At 38.3% G+C, this 23918-nt stretch overlaps 1 long non-coding RNA gene across 1 annotated transcript in view; it reads right to left on the bottom strand.

Moving 5' to 3' along the window:
* Window positions 1-23918, bottom strand: part of LOC116083120 — a 51795-nt gene that overhangs the window by 13395 nt on the left and 14482 nt on the right. The window lies entirely within an intron of this gene.

A 23918-nucleotide genomic window follows, 5' to 3' on the forward strand; every position in this document is an offset into this window, starting at 1 on the left:
TCCAAAAGGGAATATATACGTGGAACATCCTCTCAATAGATCTTCTCTACTCAAGAGGAAAGGGGGAGTTTCTACCCACACAGAGCTTTCTGTTTCTGTTTTGTAGTACTCCATCTTAGCCCCCTTCCCCCTTCACCACGGAAAGGCAATGGGGAAAATAGACCTCACCAAAGCACAAGCTAGAATGACCCACAGTGCAGTGCTGGAAGACAGCCAGGTCTCCAGCATTGATGTGGTCTCCCTTAAGTCCTCTGGGGTGGACGCATGTGGAGGCGTAGTGACAGCAAGCTATTGCAGCAGCTGGCACACAGGGAACTGAAGTAGAGTTGCTGCAAGAAGGGTGGGCAGAAGAAACACTCCAGAAAATGCTGAAGTATAATTTCAAGCAATCTGCACTGTTTGGAATGTGGGAAACCACAGGGTAAACAAGCCAAGCTGGCATGCAGCAGGCAACAGTAAGGCAGGACATTTTTAACGTGACCCAACAGAGAAACCAGATCAAAGATCTGGAGCAGTCAGCATGAAACATTATTCAACGATATTGATTCATTCTGTGAACAACTGTTTGTTGCATACCTACTATGTGCCATATTCTATGACACTGGAACCTGAAGAGGAAGGAATGATTCTGTCATTCTGTACTAAAAACTAAAGCCATCAGACACAGATAACTTTCAAAATACAGATAACTTTATCTTTTTTTTTTCTCCTGTGCATTTTTTTGGAGTCACCATTCACACCATGGCAGAAATAGGGCCTCCTTTTAGCCTACTTTCCAATAGGTTGCCTCTCATTTCCAGGGAATTAAAAGTACCAGGGACTGGAAAAAGAAGGGAAGAAGAGAGGAGAGGAGAGGAGAGGAGAGGAGAGGAGAGGAGAGGAGAGGAGAGGAGGTGATGGGAGGGGAGGGGAGGGAACAGGAGAAGAGGAGGCATCTGGACTTATCATCAACATCCTACCAGCACTCTGACCCATTTTGGACACATCTCCATGTGCCCTCCTTGATGGTTAAGGGTGATTCTCTGGGTCCTGTGCTCACATAGCTGTGGTTTCAGCATCCTCAATTGTTTCTCTGCTTCCTTGCTATTCATACATCATCTTGGATCCTGGCCAAGCAGCTGCCAGAATCTACACTCTCTTCTTTCCCAGAACTCTACCATTTTATGAACTAATGACAATTTTACCAACCCTGGACTGAGGAGAGTGTAAAATTAACTATTTTTACCCAGGTGTAATTGTCATCTTGGAGGCTTACCGATGAATAACTTCACCCATTCTCTTTCCAAACTTTTTCTATCTGTATCAACTCAGCTGTTCTAGATAAAACTTCTCTCTGAGCTGGCTGATTCAAACCAGCTTCTCTCAGCTTCTCACTGAATTGCTGTTTGGCCTCACATTAACTCTTGCAATCTGTTCTCATCTTCTGCCTCCTTCTCTTTCTCTGGTTCATTCTATCTCCACCTGTGTCTAGCTTGTTCACTCTTCATTCAGTCTCTGTAAAAGAACATCAAGGTAAAAACTGTGCACTCTCTCTGTCTGTCTCTGTCTCTGTCTCTCTGTCTCTCTCTGTCTGTCTCTGTCTCTGTCTCTGTCTCTCTCTCTGTGTCTCTCTCTCTCTGTCTCTCTCTGTCTCTCTCTCTCTCTCTCTCTCACTCTCTCTCTGTCTCTCTCTCTTCCCTGCTTTCTTAAGTAGCCTCTCATTCAATGCTGTTCTTATGTGAGTTGGTCATATCCTCTCTCTGGCTCATTTTGTCAAATCTTTCTCCATCCATCACTTTTTCTGCCCCTTCAATTAAAAGTAACTTTCAAACATGGCTGGTTCCTTCTACCTCCAAACTAAACTTATGTGCCTTGTTTAGGATTAAAGGCTTGTCCTACAGGCATGTCAGTATTCAAACCAGAGGGATTAAAGGTATGTGGTGTTTCTGCATTCCAGCTGAATCAGATAGACCTAGAAGGTCTTTGGATAGGATCCTTTGCTAGAAGAGCCATGTTACTGGATTAAAATTTCTCTACAGGAGGGAAAAATGAACAAAGTTACATTTTATATGCATACATGGCTATTTTTATTGAAACTAGATTCTTATCTCATACAGTATATCCTGACTACACAGTATATTCCTTCCCTGCACTCCTACCAACTCCCTGCAATAATATTCCTTCGCCAACAGATCCAATCCTTCCCCCACCCCCACATTTCCTCTTCAGAAAAAAGGCAGGCATCAAAAAGACAAGAGCTAAACAGGACAAAGCAAGATGCAACAAGATAAGGCAAAAGCCCTCATATCAAGGCTAGACAAGGCAACTCAATAGAAAAAAAGGAGTCCAATGCCAGACCAAGTGTCAGAGACACACCCCCTCTGACTGTTAGGAGTCCCACAAAAACACTAAGCTAACAACTGTAACATATACACAAAGGACCAATTTAAATATTATAGCACTCTTCTTGTGACAAAAGTTAAAAACACTGTGAGGTTAAAAAAAAAAGTGAAACATAGAGTAAGGCTCCAAAACAGAAATCAAACACAAAACTGAATACTCTCCTATGTTCTTTACCAAGTATCTATTTGACCATTAACTTCCATACAACAATTGAAGCATCTCTGTATGTTAGAAGGGTCCAGAACTACACTTTTTCCAGCTCTGAATTAAAGAGATTTTTGTTTGTTTGTTTTGGGTTTTTATTGTTGTTGTTGTTTTGTTTTTTCAAGACAGGGTTTCTCTGTCTTGTAGCCCTGGCTGTCCTGGAACTCACTCTGTAGACCAGGCTGGCCTTGAGCTTAGAAATCCACCTGCCTCTGCCTCCCAAGTGCTGGGATTAAAGGCATGCACCACCACTCCCCAGCTGAATTCAAGTTTTAATGTTTCAAAATTGATTTTAAGATCTTTAGTCAAAGCATGTGGAGATACAGTAGGCAGAGACAGTTCACAATTCATAAGTGTTAAAGTTTCTGGCAGCAGTTTGTCTTGCAAATTCTACCAGCACACATAAAACCTTCCTTTGCTCCTTTAATCATTATGCCATCAGGATATGTGCACCCCAAGGAAACAAAAAATCCCGCAGACCCACATCATTCTTCCCAACTTGCATTCAGAATTCAGAAGCTGAGCGTGCTCAGTGGATCTGACAGGGAGTACTACTGAGGCCTCAACTCTAAATAAATAGTTTAAAATAAAAAGTTGTATAAACATCAGTCCATGCCAACGATGCGGTTTAAGAGGGAGTGCTATAAACACAAAGTAAATTAAATGGGATCTGCTTTTGTGGGGTAGAGGGCTACTTAGACCGGCTATTATAGAGAAGATTCTGTTGTGTGGTGCGACAGCACGTACCCATGTGGCTAACCTACAACTGGTAGAAGAAACAAATCCCACCCATACCTAGGACTGGTGCCACAGCCAGACCACAATTCCTGTGGGGATGAACTTAATTTGCTGAAAATGAAGGCCAGGCTCTGTTGCAGCTCATTAGCTGGTTACAGACACACTGCAAGAGAAGAAAGTGGAATTTGGTCGATGTTCCAACTTCTACATGTGCTGTGAATAAAACAGACTATTGTTTTTTTGATAAAGAAGTATTGTTTTGAATGTGCAGATTGGCTAAGTAAAGCCAGCAGAATTTTTTGGCCAAATATAGTCTCTTGCTCACTCCTAAAAATCCTAGCTTTCAAATTAGGAGCTGAAGTCATTGAAAAAAAAAAGTTTACATTCCTTCAGCCTGCTGCAGCAAAGCCAAACAAATGTTTGGCTTAAAGTTCACTTACATCCCTTTCATGAACCTTTTCTTTAACATGGAAGTCTGAAAAACACTATTACTTTTTATCAAGTCATTAAGTGCCCAATGTGTGAGTATGTGTGTGTGTATGTGTGTGTGTGAATGTGTGTGTATTTGTGTGTGTGAATGTGTGAGTATATGTGTGTGTTTGTGCATGTGTGAGTGTGTATTTGTACATGTGTGTGAGTGTGTGGTGTGTGTGTGTGAGTGTGTGTGGTGATTGTGTGCATATATGTGAGTGAGTGTGTACATACTAATCAGCAGTATTATGGGGTCAGTGTAGTGGTGTAAAACATGTAGGTCATATTCAAACTTAAAGAGACCTAGGACTTTATAGCTTCTGGCATGATTTAGGTCACAGTTACAAACTGACTTTTTTTAAGCATCATTAACCACTGAATGGACAAGGAATGTGTTATTTTCAAGAAGTTTCTTTGGTGCCAGTTCAGGCAATAAAAACCTTAAGATGGGGTAAGCTGGGAGGGTAGCAAAATGCCTTTGCCTTCTCAATAGACTTTTTTTTTTTTTTTTTTTTTTTTTTTTTTTTACAAAACCATAAAAATGTCATGCAGTTTGACAGTGAATTCAAACACATACTGGATAACATGGACTGACAGCATCAGTTTGCTTTAAGAAAACCTCTTCATTGCCAATTTCTGCCCAATACATAAGATTAGTGATTTGGTGCTATAAAGGGTCCACAAAGATGATAAGCTTCAAGGACTGAGTATGCAAGGTTTTAATGATCCTTGGTACATTCTCCATGTGATATCCTTTACAGGTAATACAAATTTTTTCTTTTTTCTTTTCTTTTGCTCTAGTGACGCTACTCACATTAATCAAATTCTCTGTAGAAAAGCAGGCATAAAATACTTTCAATCAAATCCTCTTGCAACACTTTGACTACATCAATCCATGTCCAGATCTGAAGAAAGGGAAAGGGAGGGACCTTGTGTGATTCCTCCTAGCTCTGCTCTCCACCGCTCTGAGAACTGGTGGGGCGATTTTGTTTGCAGAAGTACTTAAAAGTTTCCAAAATGCAAAGGTTTGAAAGAAGAGTGAAAATGTCATGAGGTTGAATTGTAGCTTTTCTTAGATCAATTCTAGTTTCTTGCTCACCTTATGTAAACAACATTAGAACTATAGGTGGCTTTTATCATATGGAAAGAAAAAATGAACCATATATCTTAAAATATTATTTACATAGTAACTTCTATCAAGGAAACATCAAAATCCTAACTTTATACCCACAGAGTTCCTGAACTCTCCCTTCAGAAGCTATGCAGTATTTTGATAAAATTTTACCTATATTACATCATCGGTATCATAGTGACCACAGTATCAATGTGGTTTTATTTTTGTGTGTTTATTGTCTATTTTCTTAGATGCCCAATTTGTAAATTTTTCTACTCTTTTTCTTTTACAAACTACCAGCAATGCTTTTGATTTATATGTTTAATACCTCTTAAAATTCAATCTAGATAAGCTATAGACTCTATGGCAAATAAAAATAAAGAAAGTCATCTTTTCAGAATGTCTAAACATAGCCTTAACCTACAAATACAGAACTACTGCTTTAGTGATCCATTCCCAGATCTGAATTTTCTCTAATAAAGAGGTTTTAATTTAAGCACTTCTACTAGTTTATAAGATGTAAATATCCCATCCTCTACAAAGATAAGGTTTAACGGGTAAAATTACCTTCTCTACCATGAGTTACTGTGGCTATCCTGTACCACATGCCTGCGTCCCTGTGGCTATCCTGTACCACACGCCTGTGTCTTGCTTGCCTTCTCTCTCTGTGCAGGGGCCTTGGCTGAGATTTGCTATTGCTGTGTCTGTGTCCAGTAGCATTTCACATACTTTCTCCAATCTGCTCTGAGACAGAAATGGGGATCTAAGTCTATAAAGAGTTTATGCTAACATGGCTTGATATGATTCTGGCTGGAAAGCAGCTATTTATGTCCCCTATGTTTTCTGCCAGAGAATTGCAATTCAGAAACTTCAGTACTCAGGTAAGTAAGGAGTTATTAAAAAAAAAAGTGCATGCCTGACCACCTCTAGCTTATTTCAAAAAGTCAAAAAATACATATTGAAACAGAAATTCAAGTTGAGCAGCCAATGAATTTTCCATTGAAAAGCATTTCAATTTTGACACTGGTTTATATCTCTTAAGCTTCTGAAATATAACCCTACATTAAACTATATTTTAGAAATCCCAGATAACTTTCACACGTGCTTGCTGGTTTCTGAATAACAGCAATAAGCTGAATACACTTAGTTCTTTCAGGTGACAAGGAGCATAAGTTTATCCCTGCTAGTAAAAGTTAGTATAGACTATTGTAGGAAAGCCAAGGATGTCATCACCTTTACAACAAATTCCCTAAACACACAATGTCACTCAAAAATGGCACTATTGTTCAGACTGTGATTTAGGACAAGCAGCTTTCAGTGCTGCATCTCAGCATGTTTCTGCCTTCGAAGCTATGACTTGAGCAGCAACTTACTGAATTTTAAAGTTTAAAAGTAATGAAAAATTTTCAGTACTAGACACATGGTCTCATCATTAAATAACTCAGAACCAAGCAGTACCTGATACCCACATGTATGTGTACTTGCGTATAAGCATGAGCACATGCATGCAACAGGAATTTGAATGTGAAACATTTCAAGTAATTCTCAGTATTTAACAAGCTACTACATGACTGATACTCGTACTCGAGTAAAAGTCTGAGCATGGTAGGTTATCCATTCCAATCAGCTCATGTAGTTGCTGAGTTCAATTCATACATATGTATATGTTATATATATATATATATATATATATATATATAAAACAACTCAGAGTTTGCAATCTCTTTGCACTGTGAGTACAAATTGAGCATACTTTGCACTTGGTACTTTCATACCAGAAACATCTTAAAGGTTTCAAATAGAAAATTCACCAGAAGACTGTTAGGGAAAAAAATGTTCACAAACATAGGTGTGATAGAGAAGCATTAACACTATGTAGTCCTCCGATGATAGAACATACACGTATCACTTTACAGGTTTCCTGACCATGTTCATTCTTGTGAAACACTCATCTAAGTATCCTGAGAAAAGGAGCAACTCAGAAGGAAGTGTGGTGGAAATTTCCAAAATACATAGAGTCTGTTTGGACAAAAACAGTGAAGACAGGCTTCTATATTTAATGACAGGGCCTGGGCTGCCGGCCTTCTGTGATCACTGGCTCTGTGTGGTACACTTTGGTGAGTTTATGATGGTGTAAGTCACCCAGCAAGGGAAGCACTCCCTTCCCCTCAGAGCTGTTTATTCTTAGCTTATGCACACAAAGAGTGAAGAAAGTTGTCAACAACACATCCAGTTTATACACTGAATGCTGCTAAAAGCCAGTGGACTTAAGTGAACCAAGAAGCTCTTGTAGCCTGAGAGTCTTTCATTCATTCATTCACACACACAAATATTGACTCGGGACCTACTATGTGCCAGGCATAACAACAGAAAAGGTTAGTTGAGGAAACATGTAGAAAAGGACACAGAAGCGGCCAAGAAGACAGGAAAGAGAGGAAAATGGTTTAGTTTGTATTAATTAAACAGTAATGTTCAGTCACATCAAGTGTGTTCTTTTCTAATTTAACCCGTAATAATCTGAGAAGACACTGTTCAATCCAATATTTTCATAGTAGTTTAAAAATACATATACATTCATTCTTTAAAATACTTTTTAAAAAGAACATACAAATGGGGCAGAAAATTCTAGATAAGAAGTTGTGTTGTTTTGTGAAAATAAAGATAATTAACACATTTATAAAGCCATTTTGTGTGTTCATTTTACAATTAAAAAGCAAACAAATTAAAGTGAATCTGGTGACAGCACCAAATAGTTAATAGCTTTGAGGTAACCGTTTGGGAGAGGAACCGGAGGGAAATGGAAGACAAGTGTTTTCATCTGGAATTCACTAGGGTTATAGATCACAGCATTTCTTTTAAAATGAATCCCTGTCCTTAGGAGGTGGGATTTAGGAGCTCTGGCCCATGGCAGGCTGTTTTAATATCATCCTGCGAATTGGGACAACAGAAATAGCTCTTGTTCAGAAAGTGCTTCCAAGTCATGATTTCTAGAAGTCACCTCACTTATCACTATGTCAGAATATTTTTCTCCAGTCCATTAAAAAGCAGGCTTTGCCTTGATGCTGCCTTCAAAGATTCCAAAGGTTCACTCCCAGTGTCAGGCTACAATAAAATTCAGTGTAATGTGAACCACTCTATGATATTGCCGTTCCTTATTGCCTTTCAGCTACACCATTCTAAATGCAATAAAGGAGTTGTTCTGAATGGGACAGAGAGAGAAATGAGAATCATTCTCCAAGTTGAAAAGTCACAAACTGTAATAGGCTAACTGCTTAGAGGAGAATTTCCTATATTGATGGTTGGTTATGTGTGTTTGAACATCTGAGTAGCCTGAAAAGCACACAAGATTGCCTATTTCCCATCATGATGGTTTGTGTTCGGCATGCATTCCACAATGGGCAATAAAGCAGTGCCCTAGACAGCTGCAAGTGTACCGATATGAGAGAGCAAACCCCAAGCTGCACTGTGGAGGTAGGAAAGGAGAACAGAACAGAACAGACTAGTAAAAAAAAAATAAATAAAAAAAACGAGACACTTCTTTTGATATGGAGCCTTACTCTCAGCAACAGGTCAGAGCTACTCAGGGGGTCGTAAAGCTAGGAATGTTCTGAGATGCCAGTTGGGCTCCAAATGATCCAAGCAGTTTATGTATAATCTTGGCACCAACAGGCTTGATTTTCCATGTGTACAACACTCACAGGTAAGTTTCTTCACTGGAAGACAGACAGACATGAGGCAGCCTAGGCTTTAGGCTGCCTTCCATGGACTCACTTGGGAGCCTAAGGGTGGTGACACTGTTTTCTTGTGTTTTATGGGGGTAGGGGTTGGTTTTATTTGTTTGTTTGTTTTTTGGTTTTTTTTTTTTGGATGATTGTATGAGCATTCTAAATATAAAAGATCGAAAATTCTCTGAGAATTTCGATGGTGACTTTACATATGGTCATCTGTTTATTTTAGGATAAGAAGAAGGACTGGCAGACAATCACAGTCTATAAATACCACTGTCCCTAGTCATTATTTTAAGTGTTTCCTTCACCTTCAAAGAAAGGAAGAAGAGAAGGGGAAAAAGAGCTCTAAGATTTCAAGGGTAATTATATTTTGAAGTAGCATCTGAAGAATATGAATGAGTCCAGGTCACATCTTGGGTAGTTTTCTTGCTGAATTCCCACTAATGATCCCCTTCCTAGGACCTAAAATAAACCCCTCTATTCCTTCTCCCAAAAGGAAAATAACAAAACTCTCAATGCTTGCAGGGAAATTATCCCCTGCAACATGAGTGAGTCATGCAAGCCACTGCAGGCAAAGGCTCCCTTCTTTGAAAACACACTCTGTCTTCCTTCGAGGGAACCTTAATCACTGACATCTGATGAAAAAGCACACAGGGAAACTTCATATCATGCACCAGACATGGCCCTGAGACATCCTGTTTAAAGCAAAGGGGTGGACATAATTCAGTTCTATGTAAAGTTGGAGTTATAGATAGATTCATAGAAGAAAATGTGTCCTAAACACTTGCAATCCCGGTTCTATATGTCACACTTGCCTCAGTGGGCTGCTCTCTTGGACTGTTTGTTCTTTGTTTCATTTGTGCAAAAGAGCAAAACTGATTCCTGTGACTTACCCAAAGCTTATATTCCAAAACAAAGTATTTGCATTCTATCTATTTGACAGCAGCCGTCAATATTTAAGATGTCGCACTGACTGAGCCAACTCTTTAACTATTTAGCAAATATTCTTGGTTGGAGAGTCACTATGAAAATGAAAATGTCATTGATTAGAATCTAAGTCTTACCAGTAGCTTTATACATAATAAATCCTCTAATATTTACCCTCTACATTCTACTGCAGTTAATAAATTGTTAAGAGCTACAAGCTCTAGGACTCTATGATTTCTATGAGCAAACTATTTAGTCCAATCATTAATTTCTTAAACTGTATTTTCCTATCACAAAACACATAGCAAAATACTTAATTTTCATCAGATACTTTGTATCAGTGAAATTAAATACAATTATAAATTTATTTTGTTAGAAGTTTTAATTTTTATTTACTGAAACTCTAATTTTCTCATTGCTTTTAGCTATTAAACAGTTATTAGAGAAATAGAATCAATCTTTCACTAAAACAATGTAAATACATATAGTACTATTTAAAATTAAGACTCACCAGTCTACTTAGTTTCTAGGAAGTTTATTTTTTGACACAGAATTTAAGAAATATGAAATGATCGTGTTTTAAAATTTATAAATAACAATAGAGACAAAAGCAAGATATGTTATGTGCACATATGCACATATGTGCATATGTGTTATATGAAATGCCATATTCTGAGCAAAATATAATTAAATCTTAAACTCCTGCCAAAAATAAAACACACTGTTCTGCATGGTTATCTTGGAGGGATCAGCTCCTCTGATCAAGGCTACCACATTGCCAACCACAGAGTAAGCTGTCAACTCAATACCACCATTCCAACAAGAGGCAGAAGCAAACGTTCCGAGATATTTTCTAAGAAAGAAACACAGATAGCAACTGAAGAATCTAGGGCTGAAAGCAGCATTATTATAAGACATGGTGATGAAGACTTTCGAGGAATAAAGAAATTGGAGGAATGTGGCATCAAATTTTATGTTTCTTTATTTGGTGGGGATGTGACATCGGAAGCAAGCAGAAGTCAGAGGAAAACTTGAGGGAGCTGGCTCCTTCCATCCTTAATGTGGGTCAAGAGAGAGAGAGACAGTTCAGGTTGTCAGGCTTGGGAACTAAAACCTTTATCCATAGAATCATCTTGCAGGTATTAAAAAATCATTTAAAATTTTAAGTAACTATTTAACTGATACACCATAAAATAAACATGAGATATTTGTTAGTAGCTCTGTGATGTTTTACACATGCATTCTTTATTTCCAGTTAGAAACATTTATCTTGTTAAATACTGATCATACCTTATACTGAAAATACTCAGAACTCTTTCTTCTAGTTATCTGAAGCATACAGTACATTGTTATCTGTAGTCATCCCACCATGTGGTAAGAGTAGAAATTCTTAATCCATCTAAACTTAACCTAGAGTCCCTTGATTAACCTCATGCTCTTTCGTCACTACTCTCTTCCCTGTCTACCACACTCTCTGGTAACAACCATTCAAATTTCTGTACAAATGAAATTTTAAATTCCATGTGTGAATGAGATCATGCCATATTTGTATTTTTTAGCTTGGCTTACTATTTACATAATGGTTTCCATTTCTACCTCTGTTATTCCATATGTAACAGAACGATCTTCCATTGTATATGTATAAGTGTTGACTTATTCTTCAGCAAGTTAATTTTCAATTTTCCCAGCACTATTTAATGAAAGCTCTTCTTTCTCCACTGTGTTCTTAGTATCTTTGTAGAAAGTCAGTGGTCTGTATGGGTCCGGTTTTAGGGTCCCTCTGTTTTCCATTATTATAGGTACCTATTTTTATGTCAGCTTCCAAAGTAACAGTTTTTGTAATGCATATTGAAATCAGATAAAATGTCACCTACATGTTCATTGTTGTTGTTGTTCAAGATTACTTTGGCTATTAAGGATATTTTTCCATTGGATTCATACATTTTTATGTCTCTGAATAATGTCAATGTTATTTAGCAGAGGCTGTTAAAGAGAACCTGTAGATAAGTTTCAGGTACTTACTCTTTGGTTGGTAGTTAAGTCTCTGAAAGTCCCAAGGATCCCAGCTAGTTGACATTGTTGGTCTTCCTCTATTGTTTCTGTCCCCTTCTGAATCCTCAATTCTTCCTCCCAACTCTTCTAAAGAGCATACACAGGCTGGACCTAGGCCCCGCATGTGCTGCTGAGTCTTCAGCTAGAGCTGGGGCTATCCCAAAAGCTGTTGCCTGACTGTGGAATATGTTCTTCTAGCTGAGCTGCTTTTTCTGGCCTCAATAGGAGAGGATGTACCTAGCCCTGCATAGACTTGATGTACCAGGTGGAGGGATAATCAGAGGGGTCTCCACCCTCTCAGAGGAGAAACAGAGGGGTGGGGGAGGAACTTTGGGAGTGGGCAATAGGGGGCAGTGACTGGGATGTAAAGTGAATTTAAAAAATCAATAATTTATAAATTCAAATAGTATTTATTCTTCAATTCAAGAATACAAAACATTATTCCACATTCTATTCTAAAGACTTTTTAACTTGTAAGTATACGTGGATGTACATGCACATAAGTACAAGTACCCATGAAAGTCAAAAGATGCTGTCCAATCCACAAGTTGTGAACCTTCCAACTGAGTTGTTCCAAATCCTGGGAACAAACTCAGGTCTTCTACAAGAACAATAAGCTGTTCTAACTACTGATCATCTACCTAGCCCTCATGCTACATTCTAAAGTTCTTCCAATTTCTATAACCTTGTTTTATAGCTTTCATTATAGACAGATTCTCCTATACTTCTCAATATGTTGCATCTAGCTTGTTAGGAATTTTTTCTGAAGACTTTTGCTTCTATGTTCATCAGTGATATTAATTATGACTCCCCTTTTCTGTTACATTTTTGCCTGCTTTTGTAACAGGGTCTTGTTGATTTCATAGAGTACCTTGAGTACATTGGCCTCTTTTTAATCTAAATTTATAGGGATATAAATGCTAGTTAGAAGAATCTAGACATGATGGCATAAGCCTAAACTCCCAGTATCCATGCAAAAATGGGCAACATGGTGATGACTTTAAGGCTAACCTGGGCTACATAGTAAATTCTGGGTCAACATCAGTTTCATCATGAGACCTTATCCCAAAAAAATAAATAAATAAATAAATAAATAAATAAATAATAAAATGAAAGAAATAAAACAAACCATAATGTTAAATGAAATCAGAGTAGACTAAAATATAGAGTGAATTATTTTCAACTTTACTACTCAGGAGTTTTTAATACTGCTGTCAACTCTGATTGACAAGTAAAGAGTTATCTCTAGACCCATTAAAGTCCCAGGAGCCATCTCTCTATAATTCTTTCACAGGCTACTTTTCTATCCTTGAGCCTTCTGCAGACTTGTGTCCAAGTCTTGAGTTGACTCTAGATCTCAAAAATCATTCTCTGTGCATGTCTGTCTTCTCTGGTCTTCTGTCTGATGTGGTATGATCACTATATCCTTCTACTTTTTCCACTGTTTCATAGGATTAAGGACTTTACCTTCCTTCAGTTAGTAAGGCTGACAGTGCTGCTGTTGGGAATCTACCAATGAAGCGTGCTCTATGATCACAGGATTCCCATTGGATGCATCTCAACTGTCCTGAATGGTTGGCTTCCACTTTGTGGGTAATGTTCCATGTCTCAAAATCCACCATTTTTGTACATTATTTTTTGTTACATTTTTGTTTTGTTCCTGCTGTTGCAATTGCTTTCAAAATGATGGATTCAAGTTTTTTGAATAGTTTATGAAGAATTGGTATCAATTATACTTCATCCCTGACTGTGACACTACATTAAATCCATATGCTCTAGACCCTACCTTGATAGGAATGACATTTTATTTTTCAACTGCTTCTAAACATACTCATGGTTGATCTTCATATATCTTTAAAAGTAAAGTTGTCTCTACTCAAAATCAGAAAATTAATCATAAAACTAGATTTTAGACATTTTTTTAGCTTTGATTATGAACATTAGATCATAAAATACTCACTTTCAAATTTTTATTTTCTACCTTTCATTCCCACTTTCAGGCAATACATTTGTATCCTGCTTCACTGAGCCTGCTTGGTTGTATTTAAAGCACTAATTGAAGCACTGAAGGATGCCATCTCTGTAGCCAGTATTTTCATTGGCTGTGTAGCTATTCTCCCAAAATGAAAAATTCCTTCATAGAGGAAGAAGCCTCACAAGAAACAAAAAGTAAGCAAATTCAGAAAGCCTTTCAAAGCCTCAACAAATTTAAGCTTATAGACCCCCTCACAAGGTTGTAAAAGCAGTAAACAATGACCATGAAGATGAGACATTCAGAAAGGCTGAGCTTCCCATTGTTCAGGTAGCCTCAGGAATGCCCCTTCTCATAAAACATCACTCATTCTGGATTGCACTTCTTAATGACTTAACTGTTTGAGTCTTCCATACTCATGTCAGTAACTCTTTACTTATGCTGCTCAAAGTAATCCTACTAAACTCAGTGGATCATTAAGCTAGGCTAATGTCCTTAGTCATCAGTGCACCTACCTGGATGAATATATGTTTGTTCAAGACTTCCCATGAAGTCACAAAACACAATTGACACTGGAATGAGCACAAATAGAACCAGTTGATAAGTTGAGAACAGTGGATGTAGGACTTAGGCAATGGGTGCTGACACAGGAAACTGAGACTAATCAGTGTGTAAGGGTAATGTTTGTATGACACCCTTTCCTCATGTGGAATGGTATGCCTCCTTGATGTAGTCTAGACATATGCTCCTTAAAATGTATCCTAGGGCATACAACCAATACCAAGCCTTCTGAGAGGAGAATGCCTTCAGGGGTTAACTGTGTGGGGTAGCATGTCTTCTTGAAGAAGAAGGTTCACCATATAAGTACAAAAATGTCTCCAAAAGTACATGAAAACTAGAGAATCTGTTACAATCTCTACAAGAAACTCATGTGGGAAAGGACTGTAAGCAAGTTATAGCATCCGCTGAATGGCCTTTGTTGAGGTCAGTAAGAGACACAACTGATGCTTGAGTGTTTTCCCAGAAATCACTTCCCCATATAGAAAGGAATGACAAAGACAAAAAAGCATGAAGGAACTTTCTGCTGTGTTAGCTTTTGAATTTGCAGGAAACAATGGAAAAGCAAGGGATGAGCTGAAAGTGTTTTTTACATCTGGCAAAATATAGGGAAAGAGAATGCAAATTAGAGCTGAGCTCTAAGGCCACTTTCCAGTATACAAAACCTGGAAATCAGGAAAAAAGAAATAGAAATGATAGACAGGTCCAACCTCAATACAGAATAAGGACTTCAGTGCCTGAGCAAAAGTTCATGGAAACTATAAATGATAAAACAGTGCAGGAGAAGAAGATAAAGCTTGATCTTGGAGTGGGCAGTCACCAACCACTGTATGCACTGTGCATTTCTATCTTCAAGGAAATATAATTGAGGTAGAAGTGGCTCATATATGCTGGGACCCTTTAAATAGTCAAAAAAGACAAGAGACATGGTGTTGATCAGAGCCTGTCAGAATCACCAGTGGCCACAATATGCTAGAGCATGTTCTTGTTCCCCCTGAGCTCAACTTAGACTAAGCAACACAAGCTTACCCAACAAAGAGTAGGTCAAGGATGGGCAGATTCCCATTCATTTGAGAACAGTAGCACCTAGGCTGAGACTGAATGAATCACAGAAAATGAATGTGGGCTATAAAGGACTTCACACTGTAAGATCTCCAGTCCATGTTGTCGTGTCTGACATTACTCTTTTGATGAGGCAGTTAAGACAAATTATGGGGTCTTTTTATGTGGTATTGGATCTTATTTCCTCCTTTAGTATCCCTTTAACCATCTAAGACAAACAGACCCTTGATGGCAGAAGACAGTGGTGGACCTTTAGAGATACTGCCACTCTCTGTCAAAAGGTATCTTTAAACAATGCTAACCCTTGAATATTTTTTGAGCATATGGAATCATAGTAAAGAGAGCAATTAAGGCATTTAAAAGAGACACTCTATGAATTTGAAAGGGCACTCCTAGGAATCATAAGAGGGTTGGTTGGAAATGCCAATAATGGAGGTGAACTACCCCAGTATGATTTGTTAAACAGGGAGGGCACTGAGGTCCCCCAACAATCAGGCTATTGCTATTTCTGTTGCTTGCATGCACGAAGAACAAGGTAAAGTGCCTTTTCCTGAAGATACAATGTTCTTTGATTGCAGGACATGGAGGAATCAGGCTGGACCTAAGATGGAAGCTCACTCCCTGTTGTTTGGCTTTCATGGTGTCAGAGGGCAATATGCAGACTGCTAGAGGATAATTTACCCAAACAGTCCTGCTCATTAATGGACCTTATATGCTACAATATGAACATGATGGGCAAAATGTGTTCACTGGCACAATTTGTAGCATGTGAGCTTCAGGAGCATCAAACTGCCTTTTAGCCATCTTTAAAGCAAACTTCACAAAAGTTAACTCATACCTGATACTATAAAGCCTGGACAAAAGCCTGTGATTTTGAAGGTCATGTGCCTCAGTAGGCTGGCCATCTATGTTATTTTGTCAAACAGATGGTGTGTCTATCAAATTATCATCTAAACACTTTTTGTGGCCATGTATAGTTCTTGTGTCAGGTCTGGCTGGTCTTAAAGGCATAGTTCTTTTTCAATAGGAAGTATAGCACAGAGAAATATAAAAGGGCCAAGCCTCTGATAATAAATGGCTGTTGCTATGGCATAGTGGCTCGATGCATGGATACACAGCAAAAGATGGAAGAAAATGATCAAACATCTGTAAAACCTACTCCAAGGCTCAGAGAAAGTTCAGGAGATAAGAAGAATATAATAGCAGGAGAAAAGGGTAGAATGCTGTGCAACTATTCTCTCCAAATTAAAACATTCCCTCCTGGAAGGAGGCTTGTAAGACTCAGGAAGTAAATGAAATTAAAAAGGGTTAGGGTAGGGGAACTCAGTATGCTTGTAAGATTTAGAAGATTACATGATTTCTTAAATCCTTCTCCAAAGCTATAAACGAAGTAGGCAATAACTGGGAAGAAAGAGACTCCCCAGTGAACTGAACTTCCTACAACCTATACAGAGAGTCAGGACTGAGCTGTCAGATGCCAGCACCATATTGTGATAGATATTTCAATTATACAACTGTCTTGGAGTCACCTATGCTACTGCAAGGAAATTTTGGCCTGTAACCCTGATCCAATCTGGAGCAAATAGATTGTTGTTCATATATTATCAAGGAAATATTACCACCTTGTTGAAGAATAAAAGCCCCCTAAGACCGTCAACAACAGCTACAGGAATTTCAGAGAGTTCACAAATAGTGAGAGCAGAATTTAGCTCCCATGGAGTTTCAAATGTGCCATCACTCTAGGCACAATTCTCAAGACAGCCCTGATGGTAGAAATGGCTGGACTTTCAAGGTGGTTCTTACAAGCAAGATGAACAAGAGAGTTCCATTAGGATAAATCAATTTTCAATTGCCTAATTCATGGAGTTGTTAAATGACAATAAATAACACTCAGAGCATGGCACCATTACTTTTCAAAAGTAATGTTCATGATGCAACTTTCTGGGAATGCAGAAAGAAATTGTGGAAAGTGTGCCTTCCCTCACGACCATGCACATCTTACTAATTAAGCAATGTGATCTAATTGTATCTAAGCAAGCAAGAATGCCCATAAAAGTGCCTAAACTGTACTACAAGAACTTGATCTAAAGCAAAAATATGGAATATAATAGTAAATTATCACAAGTGGGTTAGTAACATTAGTACTTGGAAATTCATAGTCAGCAAAACAATACAACACAAGCGAAAGGCTCAGGAAAAATCTTCACTTGGGTGGCATAGCCAATATGGAAGAATGCATGTCACACTGAAGAATCCTGCTTGTGGAGAGTTATGACAGTCCATGAGATAAAGCCAAGAAGTCAAAACACAATATTTCTTAAAGGAAAAGTCATTCTATAGATAAATAAAGTTTGTGTAGTTCATACAGTGAAGTACAAAACCACTGTGCAAATTGCTTAACTTCTGCAACCGTTCTATATCCTCTCCCAAACACCCAAAGCTATTGCTTTTCTAGTTATTCCATGAACATATTTCCTAGAATTTTTTAGTGGCAGAAAGTTCCCCATAGAAATGCCTCTGATCCCAAACCAGGTAGAAATAGTTGTCTGGACAGGCAGTCAGTTTAATCAACTAAGCAGAAAGTGTAGAAAGAAGTCAGGTTAAAATTGAATTTATCTGGTTTTATGTGGAGGTCCTTGATCCACTTGGACTTGAGCTTTGTACAAGATAGGAATAGATCGATTTGCATTCTTCTACATGCTAACCACAAGTTGACCCAGCACCATTTGTTGAAAATGCTGTCTTAGGAGGTATGCCTATTCCACAGCCCTCTGTGTACCTTTCCTGCCAGGAGAGAGCAGGTCTCCAGAGAGTGCTCTGACCCCAGGACTCAGGAAAGATCTCCTTTCTCTTACCAGTGCCTTTCTAAGGCAGGACCAGCCAGGAGGCACAGGCCCCAGAAGTGGCAGAGCAGCTGGGACAGAGTCCCTTCTAGCTCTATCTACAACCAGGAGGCATGCCTGTTACACAGCTCTCTGTGCACCTTTCCTGCCAGGGGAGAGTAGGTCTCCAGAGAGTGCTCTGACCCCAGGACTCAGGCCACAGAAGCTGCAGAGCAAGTGGGACAGAGTCCTTCATTCATGAATCAGCACCCAGGAGGGACAACTAATCCACAGCCTTCTGCCCACAGATCTTAACAGGGGAGAGCTGATCTCCCAGGAGTGCTGATATAGGCTTACAGACCCACAGGAGGAACAAGCTCCAGCCAGAGACAGCAAGAACATCTAACACCAGAGATCAACAGATGGCGAAGGCAAACGCAAGAATATTACCAACAAAAAACAAGACTACTTGGCATCATCAGAAACCAGTACTCCCACCACAGCAAGTCCTGGATACCCCAACACATTGGAAGAGCAAGATTTGTATCTAAAATCATATCTCAGGATGGTGACAGAGAAATTTAAGAAGGATATAAGTAACTCCCTTAAAGAAATATAGGAGAACACAGGTAAACAGGTACAAGCCCTTAAAGAGGACACAAAAAAAGTCCCTTAAAGAATTACAGGAGAACACAAGTAAACAAGTAGAAGCCCTTAAAGAGGAAACACAAAAATCCCTTAAAGAATTACAGGAAAGCACAAACAGGTAAAAGAATTGAACAAAACCATACAGGACCTAAAAATGGAAGTAAGAGCAATTAAGAATTCACAAAGAGGGACAACTCTGGAGAAAGAAAACCTAGGAAAGAAGTCAGGAACCATAGATGCAAGCATCACCAACAGAATACAAGAGATAGAAGAGAGAATTTCAGGTGCAGAAGATACCATAGAAAACATTGACACAAGAGTCAAAGAAAATGCAAAATGCAAAAAAATCCTAACCCAAAACATCCAGGAAATCCAGGATACAATGAGAAGACCAAACCTAAGGATAATAGGTATAAAAGATAGTGAAGACTTCCAATTTAAAGTGCCAGTAAATATCTTCAACAAAATTATAGAAGAAAACTTCCCTAACTTAAAAAAAAAAGAGAGAGAGATGCCCATGAACATACAAGAAGCCTACAGAACTCCAAATAGTTTGGACCAGAAAAGAAATTCCTCCCGTCAAATAATGATCAAAACACCAAATGCACAAACCAAAGAAAGAACATTAAAAGCACTGATGGAAAAGGTCAAGTAATATATAAAGGCAGACTTATCAGAATTACACCAGACTTCTCGTCAGAGCCTATGAAAGCCAGAAGATCCTGGGCTGATGTCAGACAGATCCTAAGAGAACCAAGTGCCAGCCCAGGCTACTATACCCAGCAAAACACTCAATTACCATAGATGGAGAAACCAAGGTATTCCATGACAAAAACAAATTTACACAATATCTTTCCACAAACCCAGCCCTTCAAAGGATAATAAATGAAGAACTCCAACATGAGGATGGAAACTACATCCTAGAAAAAGCAAGAAAGTAATTTTTCAACAAAAATTAAAAGAAGATAGCTACCTGTTAGCCAATTCTAACAACAAAAATAACAGGAAGCAACAATTACTTTTCCTTAATATCTATTAAAATCAATTAATTAAAATCAATGGACTCAATTCTCCAATAAAAAGACATCAACTATCAGACTGGGTACATTAAGAGGACATCCTGTTGCATACAGGAAACCCACCTCAGTGACAAAGACAACACTACCTCAGAATAAAAGGCTGTAAAACAATTTTCCAAGCAAATGGCCCCAAAAAACCAAGTTGGAGTAGCCATCTAATGTCGAATAAAATCAACTTTCAACCTAAAATGATCAACAAAGATAAGGAGGTACACTGCATACTCATCAAAATTAAGATCTACCGAGATGAACTCACAATTCTGAACCTCTATGCTCCAAATGCAAAGGCATGTACATTCATAAAAGAAACTTCACTAAAGCTGAAAGCACACATTGCACTGCACACAATAGTGGGAGACTTCAACACCCCACTCTCTGCAATGGACAGATCATGGAAACAGAAACTAAACAGAGATAGTGACACTAAGAAAAGTTATGAAACAGATGGATTTAACAGATATCTATAGAACATTTTATCTTAAAACAAAAGGATATAACTTCTTCTCAGCACAACATGGTATCTTCTCCAAAATTGACCACAAAATAGGCCTCAACAGATACAAGAAGATTAAAATAATTCCTTGCATTCTAACAGGTCACCATGGACTAAGGCTGCTCCTCAATAACAACATAAACAATAGAAAGCCCACATATACATAGAAGCTTAACAATCCTCTACTCAATGATAACTTTGTGAAGGAAGAAATAAAGAAAGAAATTAAAGACTTTTTAGAGTTTAATGAAAATGAAGCCACAACATACCTAAACTTATGGGACACAATGAAAGCTGCCTAAGAGGAAGACTCATAGCTCTGAGTGGCTCCAAAAAGAAACTGAAGAGAGCATACACCAGCAACTTGACAGCACATCTGAAAGCTCTAGAACAAAAAGAAGCAAATTTACCCAAAGGAGTCCATGGAAGGAAATAGTCAAACTCAGGGTTGAAATCAACCAAATATAGACAAAAATAACTATACAAAGAATCAACCAAATTAGGAGCTGGTTCTTTGAGAAAATCAACAAAATAGATAAATCCTTAGCCAGACTCACTAGAGAGCACAGAGAGAGTATCTTAATTAACAAAATCAGAAATGAAAAGGGAGACATAAAAACAGACACTGAGGAAATCCAAAAAATTTTAAAAAAACTGGAAAATTTGGATTAAATGGACAATTTTCTAGACAGATACCAGGTACCAAAGTTAAATCAAAATCAGATAAATGATCTAAACAGTCCCATAACCCCTAAAGAAATTGAAACAGTCATTAATAGTCTCCCAACCAAAAAAAAGCCCAGGACCAGATGGGTTTAGTGCAGAGTTTTATCAGACCTTCAAAGAAGACCTAATACTAATACTCCTCAAACTATTCCACAAAATAGAAACAGAAGTATTCTACCCAATCTGTTCTATGAAGCCACTATTACTCTGATACCCAAACCACACAAAGACCTAACAAAGAAAGAAAACTTCAGACCAATTTCTCTTATGAATATCGATGCAAAAATATTCAATAAAATTCTTACAAACTGAATCCAAGAATGATCATCCATCATGATCAAGTAGGCTTCATCCAAAGGATGCAGGAATGGTTCAATATACAGAAATCCATCAACATAACTCAGTATATAAACAAATTCAAAGAAAAAAACATATGATCATCTCATTAGATGCTGAGAAAGCATTTGAGAAAATCCAACACCCCTTCATGATAAAAGTCTTGGAAATATCAGGAATTCAAGGCCCATACCTAAATATAGTAAAAGCAATATACAGCAAACCAGTAGCCAACATCAAACTAAATGGAGAGAAACTTGAAGCAATGCACTAAAATCAGAGACTAGACAAGGCTACCCACTCTCTCCCTACCTTTTCAATATTTTACTTGAAGTCCTAGCCAGAGCAATTAGACAACAAAAGGAGATCAAAGGGATACAAATTGGAAAGGAAGAAGTCTATCATTATTTGTTGGTGATATGATAGTATACTTAAATGACCCTACAAATTCCACCAGAGAGCTCCTAAACCTGATAAACAACTTCAGCAAAGTAGCTGGATATAAAATTAACTCAAGCAAATCAGTGGCCTTCCTCTACACAAAGGATAAACAGGCAGAGAAAGAAATTAGGGAAACAACATCCTTCACAATAGTCACAAATAATATAAAATATCTTGATGTGACTCTAACTAAGCAAGTAAGGGATCTGTATGACAAATACTTCAAATCTCTGAAGAAGGAAATTGAAGAAGATCTCAGAAGATGGAAAGATTTCCCATGCTCATGGATTGGAAGGATTAATATAGTAAAAATGGCCATCTTGCAGAAAGCAACCTACAGATTAAATGCAATCCCCATCAAAATTCCAACTCAATTCTTCACAGACTTGGAAAGAGCAATTTCCAAATTCATCTGGAATAACAAAAAAACCTAGGATAGCCAAAACTATTCTCAACAATAAAGGAACCTCTGGTGGAATCACCATCCCTGACATCAAGCTGTACTACAGGACTGGTAATGATCTTTTCCCAATCTGTTTGTTGCCATTTTGTCCAGAGTCATTCCAAAGCATTTTATATTATTTGTGACTATTGTGAAGGGTGTTATTTCTCTAATTTCTTTCTCAGCCTGTTTATCCTTTGTGTATAGGAAGGCCTCTGATTTGCTTGAGTTAATTTTTTTTTTTTTTTTTTTTTTGGTTTTTCGAGACAGGGTTTCTCTGTATAGCCCTGGCTGTCCTGGAGCTCACTCTGTAGACCAGGCTGGCCTCGAACTCAGAAATCCACCTGCCTCTGCCTCCCAAGTGCTGGGACTAAAGGCGTGCGCCACCACGCCCGGCTTTTGAGTTAATTTTATATCCAGCTCCATTGCTGAAGTTGTTTATCAGGTTTAGGAGTTCTCTGGTAGGATTTTTGGAGTCACTTAAGTTTACTATCATATCACCTGCAAATGGTGATTATTTGACTGAAATTAATAGAATAGAAAGTGTGGAAGAGCCTAGAACACATGGGCACAGGGGAAATTTTCCTGAACAGAACACCAATAACTTATGCTCTAAGATCAAGAATTGACAAATGGGACCTTATGAAATTGCAAAGCTTCTGTACGGCAAAGGACACTATCAATAGGCAACCAACAGATTTGTTAAAGATCTTTACCAATCCTACATTGATTGAGGGCTAATACCTAATATATACAAAGAACTCAAGAAGTTAGACTCCAGAGAAACAAATAACCCTATTAAAAATGGGGTACAGAGCTAAACAAAGAATTCTCAACTGAGGAATACCAAATGGCTGAGAAACACCTAAAGAAATATTCAACATTCTTAGTCATCAGGGAAATGCAAATCAAAACAACCCTGAGATTCTACTTCACACCAGTCAGATGGTTAAGATCAAAAACTCAGGTGACAGTAGTTGTTGACGAGGTTGTGGAGAAAAAGGAACACTCCTTTACTGATGGTGGGATTGCAAGTTGGTACAGCCACATGGGAAATCAGTTTGGTGGTTCCTCCGGAAATTGGACATAGTTCTACTGGAGGACCCAGCTATACCCCTCCTTGGCATATACCCAGAAGATGCTCCAGCATGTAATAATGACACATGCTCCACTGTGTTCATAGCAACCTTATTTATAATAGCCAGAAGTTGGAAAGAACCCAGATGCCCCTCAATAGAGGAATGGATATAGAAAATGTGGTACATTTACACAATGGAGTACTACTCAGCTATTAAAAACAATGAATTTATAAAATTCTTAGGGAAATGGATGGAACTGGAGAATATCATCTTGAGTGAGGTAACCCAATCACAAAAGAACACACATGGTATGCATTCACTGATAAGTGGATATTAGCCTAGAAGCTCGGAATAGCGAAGATACAATCCACAAACCACAAGAAACTCAAGAAGAAGGAAGACCAAAGGGTGGATACTTCAATTCTTCTTAGAAAGAGGAACAAAATACCCATGGAAGGAGAGAGAAAGAGTGGAACAGAGACTGAAGGAAGGACAATCCAGAGACTTTCCCACCTACGAATCCTCCACATACCAAACCCAGACACTGTTGTGTATGCCAACAAGTTCTGGCTGACAGGATCCTGATATAGCTATCTTCTGAGAGGCTCTGCCAGTGCCTGACTAATTCAGAAGTGGAGGCTCAT

The sequence above is a fragment of the Mastomys coucha genome, unplaced genomic scaffold (assembly GCF_008632895.1).
Source record: "Mastomys coucha isolate ucsf_1 unplaced genomic scaffold, UCSF_Mcou_1 pScaffold8, whole genome shotgun sequence".
Taxonomy (NCBI): Eukaryota; Metazoa; Chordata; class Mammalia; order Rodentia; family Muridae; genus Mastomys; species Mastomys coucha.